We start from the raw sequence: 7,837 nt of genomic DNA on the forward strand, positions 1-7,837 counted from the left end.
AGCGATGATCTGGCAGTGTAATACTGCCGATTACCTGATGAACAAGCAAACGCTCGTTGGAATCATTCAGCAGGTTGAAAAATGATCGTTTGATGGCAGAAGATCATACTATGTGACCACGATCTGTTGCCGGCAAACAGTGATCACTCCTCCCTATACTGCGGAAGAGATTGCTGCATGTAATAACAGTGGTTTCCTCCGCTGGCGAGCAAGCGATTGTCGGGAAGGAACGCTTGTATGGACTTGTACTGCTCACGAGATTTCCTGCAAGATCTTCAAGGAAGATGCTGGCGGCCAGCCCGTTACAAGCAAATGGAGCAGGTAAGTATGACTTTTTTTTGTTTTTATATTATTTTAGGTAAAATCAATTTGCTACCATGAAGCACAAGGAAATTCAACTTTGCGGCAAATCAAATTTATCCTGAAAACACTAGTGGTGACCAATTCCCTTTAATAATCCTAAATCAAATATCAGCAAATAATCCATTTCCATCAGGCAAGCTCATCATTCCCATACTAATTCTGTGCATTACCACTTGGCCTGAAAATTTGTTATGCTTTTTTTTAAACTTTTTTTCAATTTGTGAATGTCTCTCCATCCTGCGCTGGGTATGCTAATTGGCTAAATCAACGCAGAAAAAAAAAAAATCTGCATCCCTACCTGCAGGCTAAGTACTCGCTGCCAAGTTCTGGGAGCGCAATCTGGGATCCTAGCCTCTGAGTGTTTATTTTTGGATATTTTTTTTTTCCCACAAGGTTCCTGGTAGCATCATTGTAACGGAGCAGATAAGGTACACTATATCTAAAGACGACGCTTCCTTACAATTAATTAAGTAGCATGTAAAGGTATGAAAGGCTTATTACTGATATTAAGGATGCAATTGTCTCGCCCTAATGATCTGATGCTGGATGCGTTCGTCAGCAATTAGTCGCTGGTAATAAACATACCTTAAGGATGATGTTAAAAGCAGTGTGATAAACAGTGATAATACCTTTGCTCATTTGGAGGGCGGACAGATAAGGATTTTAATTAATTCTTGCCCTTGCTTTGTTTACAGATGCTCCATAAATGTCAGGCTGATGGGTCTTGGTACTAAAAAGAGAATACATACACCTGAACATACATGCTAAATGTGCGCCTACGCCTCAGCTGAGCGTGTACGTGTCTGCAGTGAGGAGAGAGGAGAAAGCCGCTGCCATACTCCTCCGGCAGTGGCTTATCTTCCGGGAGAACCAAAGGATCAGGCACTGAAATTCTACTCTTTCGCTCCCCTGGTGCCGCAGCTACAACATAACAGCTGATCGGTGGGGTAAGGAGTGTTGGAACCCATCAGTATCAAAATCCTAAGCTTCGTGCACATGGACGTGTCCGTATTTCCGCAAACTATGAATCCACAAAGTACAGGTACCTTCCGTCAATAGAAAGGGCTATTTTCCTCCGCAATCCAGCCAAGTATAGGACATGTTCTATAATTTGCGGATCCGCAAAAAAAATAAATAAAAAAAAACGGATGAGTGTATGGCCCCATAGAAATGAATGGGAAAAATGCGAGCGCACAGATGAAAACGACCGCCTTAAGATGACTGTATAGTGCTGCAAAATATCCCATATGGAAGAAAAATATATTTTAAATTATGTTGCTAAATATATTTGAAATATATTTCTCTTCCATATGGGATGCTGGCGCTATATAAACAACATGTATAACTACCTCTTCACCCTGACGCCTACACCCCTGCTAACCGCGCTGCCTCTTTCTTAAAGGGGCTTTTCAGTTTGCATCAGCATCATTAAACATATTCATTTATGAAGATAGCTATAGCTTTGTAATGTATTTGTTTTACCTTTATTGCTCCAACCTTCTGTTCTGGTCTCCTGTTTATTTCCTGCTGTGATGTGATGGCCATGGGAGGGACAGTGATAGGGGAGTGTCTATGCAGGGCCGGTGCAAGGATTTTTGCCAACACAAGCGAAGCTACATTTTGGCGCCCCCCATGCAGCTCACCTGGCCCTGGTCCCGTCTGCAGCAGCTGGCTTCTCCTCTGTGTGGTCCTGGTATCTTCTCTCTGCTTCAGGCTGGTTTGAGGATCGTATTTTTCGCCCTCTAAGACACACCTAGGTTTTAGAGGACCTCAGGTCAGACCAGCAATCAGACCCCCATGTTAATCAGACCTCAGATCAGACCCCCATGTCAGACATCAGCCCCCCATGTCAGCCATCATGCCCCCATGTAAGCCATCAGCCCCCCATGTCACATTTCTCCCCCTCCATGTTAAATCACCCCCCTATGTCACATCAGCCCTCCATGTCACATTTTTCCGCCCTCCCCCAGGGTGCGCCCTAAGGCGGCCGCTTGGTCTGCCTTATGGTAGCACCGGCCCTGTGTCTATGTAACTAGCTGGGTGGGAGGAGCTACAAACTAGCTGGGCGTTATCAGGGGCAGTGTCTATGTAACTAGCTGGGTGGGAGGAGCTATAAATTAGCTGGGTGTTGTTAGGGGCGGTGTCTATGTAACTGGGTGGGAGGAGCTATAAACTAGCTGGGTGTTGTTAGAGGCAGTGATAGAGGAGTGTCTATGTAACAAGCAGGTGGGAGGATCTATAAACTAGCTGGGTGCTGTTAGGGGCAGGTATAGGGGAGTGTCTATGTAATTAGCTGGGTAGGAGGAGCTATAAACAGTGGCGTTGCAAGGGGGGTGCGGACCGCACCGGGTGACACCATTGATGGACACCAGCAGGGCCGGCATTTACGAACCATTTGTATTGCCGTCCTCAGGAGAGGGAAAGATGTGTCTGGGATTCGAACCCACGACCTTCTGTATCAGAGGCAAAGCACTGCGATGCAGCCTCTTCCTGTGTCCCGCCCTGTATGTCCATATATGGAGTTAGTGCTTGTGTATTTCAGAAAAGCTTCTGCTGGGATTCGAACCCACGACCTTCTACCCACGACCTTCTGTATCAGAGGCAAAGCATCTAACCACACGGCCATAAGAACAGCCTTGCTACAGTCTGAAAATATATGAGACTTGTACTGTTATAGCTGTACATCTATACACATGACAGCTGCCCTAACGCACCCAGCACTGCTATATCTCTATATGACAGCTGTCCGAGCACACTCAGCTCTGCTATATCTCTATAAATGATAGCTGCCCCAGCACACCCAGCTCTGCTACATATGATACACATGACAGCTGCACCAGCACCACTCAGCTCTACTATATCTCTATATATGACAGCTGCTCCAGCTGTCATGTGTATTAGATGTAGCAGTGCTGGGTGTGTTTGGGCAGCTGTCATGTGTATAGATGTAGTAGAGCTGGGTTTGCTGGAGCAGCTGTCATATATAGAGATATAGTAGAGTTGAGTGTGCTGGTGCAGCTGTCATGTGTATCATATGTAGCAGAGCTGGGTGTGCTGGGGCAGCTATCATTTATAGAGATATAGCAGAGCTGAGTGTGCTGGTGCAGCTGTCATGTGTATTAGATGTAGCAGTGCTGGGTGTGTTGGGGCAGCTGTCATGTGTATAGATGTAGCAGAGCTGGGTTTGCTGGAGCAGCTGTCATATATAGAGATATAGTAGAGCTGAGTGTGCTGGTGCAGCTGTCATGTGTATCATATGTAGCAGAGCTGGATGTGCTGGGGCAGCTATCATTTATAGAGATATAGCAAAGCTGAGTGTGCTGGGACAGCTGTCATAGAGATATATCAGTGCTGGGTGTGTTAGGGTAGCTGTCATGTGTATAGATGTAGCAGAGCTGGGTTTGCTGGAGCAGCTGTCATATATAGAGATATAGTAGAGCTGAGTGTGCTGGTGCAGCTGTCATGTGTATCATATGTAGCAGAGCTGGGTGTGCTGGGGCAGCTATCATTTATAGAGATATAGCAGAGCTGAGTGTGCTGGGACAGCTATCATATAGAGATATAGCAGTGCTGGGTGCGTTAGGGCAGCTGTCATGTGTATAGATGTACAGCTATAACAGTACAAGTCTCATATATTTTCAGACTGTAGCAAGGCTGTTCTTATGGCCGTGTGCTTTGCCTCTGATACAGAAGGTTGTGGGTTTGAATCCCAGCAGAAGCTTTTCTGAAATACACAAGCACTAACTCCATATATGGACATACAGGGCGGGACTCAGGAAGAGGCTGCATTGCATCGCTGACATGGAGGTAAGTAGAAGTGTTTATTTTATTTTTTTTAATACCCGACTGTTACTGCCATGGGGGGAGCAGGAGGCACTTGATACTGGCACATGGGGGGAGGGGGGTTGGCACCTGATACTGGCACATGGGGGGGGGGGGGGAAGATGGCATGGCACTATGATACTGGGACATGGGGGGGGGGGGGAGAGGCACTTTATACTGGCACTTTTTTTTGGGGGGGATGGAATGGCACTATGATACTGGGACATGGGGGGAGGCATGTGATACTGGCACTTTTGGGGGGGGGGGGGATGGCATGGCACTATGATACTGGGACATGTGGGGGGAGGAGAGAGGCACTTCATACTGGCACATTGGGGGGATGGGAGATGGCACTATGATACTGGGACATGTGGGGGGGGAGGAGAGAGGCATTTGATACTGGCACATGATGGGGGGGCATCTATGGGGACACTTACTGGCACATTATTGGGGGGCATTATGGGGGACACTAGGCCGGCAGCCTATCAGAGGCCGGACACTGAGGGGCATCTACAGGGGCACTATATACAGTCATGTGAAAAAATTAGGACACCCTTTGAAAGCATGTGGTTTTTTGTAACATTTTTAATAAATGGTTATTTCATCTCCGTTTCAACAATACAGAGAGATTAAAGTAATCCAACTAAACAAAGAAAACTGAAGAAAAGTCTTTTCAAGATCTTCTGTAAATGTCATTCTACAAAAATGCCTATTCTAACTGAGGAAAAAGATAGGACACCCTTGCCCCTAATAGCGAGTGTTACCTCCTTTGGCTGAAATAACTGCAGTGAGACGGTTCTTGTAGCCATCTACCAGTCTTCGACATCGGTCTGAGGAAATTTTACCCCACTCCTCAATGCAGAACTTTTTCAGCTGTGAGATGTTTGAGGGGTTTCTTGCACGTACAGCCCTTTTCAAGTCACCCCACAGCATCTCAATGGGATTCAAATCTGGACTTTGACTTGGCCATTCCAGGACTCTCCATTTCTTCTTTTTCAGCCAATCTTTGGTTGATTTACTAGTATGTTTTGGGTCATTGTCATGTTGCATGGTCCAGTTCCGCTTCAGCTTTAATTTTCTAACTGATGGTCTCACATGTTCTTCAAGCACCTTCTGATACACAGTAGAATTCATCGTGGATTCTATGATGGTGAGCTGACCAGGTCCTGCTGCAGCAAAGCAGCCCCAAACCATGACACTTCCACCTCCATGCTTCACAGTTGGTATGAGGTTCTTTTCTTGGAATGCTGTGTTTGGTTTACGCCAAACATGTCCTCTGCTGTTGTGTCCAAATAATTCAATTTTGGACTCATCTGTCCAAAGAACATTATTACAGAAGTCCTGGTCTTTGTCAACTTTATCTCTGGCAAATGTCAGTCTGGCCTCGATGTTTCTCTTGGAAAGCAAAGGTTTCCTCCTTGCACACCTCCCATGCAAGTTAAACTTGTACAGTCTCTTTCTGATTGTTGAGGCATGTACTTCTACATCAACAGTAGCCAGAGCCTGCTGTAGTTCTCGAGATGACACTTTAGGGTTTTTGGAGACCTCTTTTAGCATCTTGCGGTCTGCTCTTGGGGTGAACTTGCTGGGGCGACCAGTCCTGGGCATGTTGGCAGTTGTTTTGAAAGCCCTCCACTTGTAGACTATCTTCCGGACAGTGGAATGGCTGATTTCAAAATCTTTTGAGATCTTTTTAAATCCCTTCCCAGACTCATAGGCTGCTACAATCTTTTTTCTGAAGTCCTCTGACAGCTCTTTTGCTCTCACCATGGTGCTCACTCTCACTTCAACAGTCAGGAGCACACCAAACTAAATGTCTGAGGTTTAAATAGGGCAAGCCTCATTCAACATGCAGAGTAACGATCTACTAATTATGTGCACCTGGTGTGAGATCTGAGCCAATTTAAGAGGGAATACATGTGAGGGTGTCCTATCTTTTTCCTCAGTTAGAATAATCATTTTTGTAGAATGACATTTACAGAAGATCTTGAAAAGACTTTTCTTCAGTTTTCTTTGTTTAGTTGGATTACTTTAATCTCTCTGTATTGTTGAAACGGAGATGAAATAACCATTTATTAAAAATGTTACAAAAAACCACATGCTTTCAAAGGGTGTCCTAACTTTTTCACATGACTGTATGGGGCATTTTATACTGGTACATTATGGGGGACACTAGCAGGAAGAAGGGGGAAAGGAGCACTATGGGGGAATTCACTGGGGGCACTATATAGGGGTATTTTATACTGGGACATTATGGGGGCACTATGGGGACATTAGCTCAACTGGGGGCATTACAAGGGGGTATTTTTTGCACTGTCACATTAAAAGGAGAATTATTTCTACTAGGGGGGGAGGGGGCATTATGGTGGGCTTTATTACTCCCCCATGGTATGACCCCCTAGTAGCAGCACCAGCCTCTCCCTGCTCTGCTATCCCTCTGCCCTTTCTCCAAATCCTTATTATGAAATCTTTCTCATTAGGATAAAGCACAACATCAGCTCCGCCGAGCCCCCGGCCAAAGTGTTGAAGTGGCGTCCGAGATCCCCAAGGGCCAAGCCAAGTAACTTAGTTTTTATGTGAAATATGTTTGTTATACACATATAGCCTACACTGTGCCACACAATGTACAGTATACCTCTACACTGTGCCACACAATGTACAGTATACCTCTACACTGTGCCACACAATATACAGTATACCTCTACACTGTGCCACACAATATACAGTATACCTCTACACTGTGCCACACAATATACAGTATACCGCTACGCTGTGCCACACAATATACAGTATACCGCTACACTGTGCCACACAATATACAGTATACCGCTACACTGTGCCACACAATATACAGTATACCTCTACACTGTGCCACACAATATACAGTATACCGCTATGCTGTGCCACACAATATACAGTATACCTCTACACTGTGCCACACAATATACAGTATACCTCTACACTGTGCCGCACAATATACAGTATACCTCTACACTGTGCCACACAATATACAGTATGCCTCTACACTGTGCTGCACAATATACAGTATACCTCTACACTGTGCCACACAATATACAGTATACCGCTACATTGTGCCCCACAATATACAGTATACCTCTACACTGTGCCACACAATATACAGTATACCTCTACACTGTGCCGCACAATATACAGTATACCTCTACACTGTGCCACACAATATACAGAATACCTCTACACTGTGCCCCACAATATACAGTATACCTCTACACTGTGCCACACAATATACAGTATACCTCTACACTGTGCCCCACAATATACAGTATACCGCTACACTGTGCCACACAATATACAGTATACCTATACACTGTGCCCCACAACGTACAGTATACCGCTACACTGTGCCCCACAATGTACAGTATACCGCTACACTGTGTAGTCTGTTCTATAAGCAGCATTGTTTTGTGGTGGCGGACAGAAAATAATCTGGAAGTGCCCCTCCCGAGACCAGGCTCTGACTGCTAGGGGGGGTCTGCTGAGCTAACGGATTCCCCCTATGGCAGTAGCACCACCATAGCCCCCATATATGGCTAAAAAATTTGCTTCGGTGGGGGGGGGGGGAAGGGGGTGACACCATTTTCTACCGCACCGGGTGACACCAGCCCTAGCAACG

The sequence above is a fragment of the Bufo bufo genome, chromosome 7 (assembly GCF_905171765.1).
Source record: "Bufo bufo chromosome 7, aBufBuf1.1, whole genome shotgun sequence".
Classification (NCBI taxonomy): domain Eukaryota; kingdom Metazoa; phylum Chordata; class Amphibia; order Anura; family Bufonidae; genus Bufo; species Bufo bufo.